This window comes from Parus major, chromosome 5, assembly GCF_001522545.3.
Source record: "Parus major isolate Abel chromosome 5, Parus_major1.1, whole genome shotgun sequence".
Lineage (NCBI taxonomy): Eukaryota > Metazoa > Chordata > Aves > Passeriformes > Paridae > Parus > Parus major.
The window spans coordinates 61824419-61825950 of NC_031774.1; positions in this window are offsets into that span (position 1 = coordinate 61824419).

The window sequence follows — 1532 nt, forward strand, 5'->3', positions numbered from 1 at the left end:
GGAATGTGTCTGGAATGTCCCTGGATAGTCCCTGGAATGTCCCTGGAATGTGTCTGGAATGTCCCTGGAATGTGTCTGGAATGTGTCTGGAATGTGTCTGGAATGTCCTGGAATGTGTCTGGAATGTTCTGGAATGTCCCTGGATAGTCCCTGGATAGTCCCTGGATAGTCCCTGGAATGTCTCTGGAATGTCCCTGGAATGTTCTGGAATGTCCCTGGAATGTGTCTGGAATGTGTCTGGAATGTGTCTGGAATGTGTCTGGAATGTCCCTGGAATGTCCTGGAATGTCCCTGGAATGTTTTGGAATGTCCCTGGACAGGCAGGGCAGGGATCAGGCCAGGATTTACCCCAGGAGGGCAAGAGAGAAGCTCCAGATTCCCAGGAAGAATGAGAAACACAGAGGCCCAGAGAAATAAGAATGAAACATTTCCTGCCTTGGAAAGCTACTTGTCACCTACCTGAGGAAACGAGGAGAATAAAGATAAATCTGCTGCAAAAGGAAAAGCCCAGGCCTGGAGGAGAGCTGGCATTTTCCCAGGACAAAGCAGGAGGAGCAGCTCACAGAAAGGCACAAGAAACTGCTAAAAAGTGTCTCTAGCTTAAAGCCATGTTCCTTAGTGCCTCTTGTTATTACTCCTTAAATACTCCCATTTTACTCCAGTGCTGAAGAGCATCCAGCTTTCCCTCCAGGAGGAGGAGGAGGAGGATTCTCCAATCCTCGCTCCCCACACATTCCCTGGGCATGTTTCTGATTATTGTCCCAGCATTGCTAAATGAGAATATTTAATAAAATTAACTAAAATTGCTCCCCACTCTTGTCTTTGAGAAAGTCCACAGGTAACTCCCTGCAGCCTGTGGCTTCCTCTGGCAGCGTTTTTCATCTCTCCTGCAGGCAATTACTCATCTCCTCTGTCCGATTATGGCTCTCATTATTATCCATCCTCTCCTATTTCAGCAGTAATTTCCCATCTGTGCAGTGGCAACTGCTCCATTCCCTCCTTCCCTGCATTTCCCCACTGCAAATCCGGATCATGGATGTGCTGTGGATCTGCTTGGATTTAAACAGCCTCGAAATCCTGCCCAGCCCCTCCACTTCTCCCTTCCTGCCCTGCTGAACTTTGAGATTCACTCTTTAATTTCCTTTATGGAGCGAGGCTGAGCCTCTCCTGGGGCTCCCAGCATTTCCCTCTGCATTGCCTGGATTTGAGGGTCACTTCTTTCCTTTATTTGCTGAAGGTTTATCCCTAATCCCTTTCTGGGATGGATTTGTTACCCCAAGACCCAGCTCTAAAAGGTTTTGGCACTGTGGGGTGGAACAAATTGGGGATTTATCCACATCCAGCTCCCTGATTTCTGCCAAATTTCCCAACAAACCCTCGGAATTCCTCAGTTTGTCCCTCTGAAATTCCCAACCTGCCTGAGGCTCTGGGCTCTTTGGCAGTGTTATAGATACATTTTGTATTGGTGGCTTTTTGCAACTATTAAAATGAATGTTATGGGTATAAGAATGGGAAATTTTGTTGTATTAATA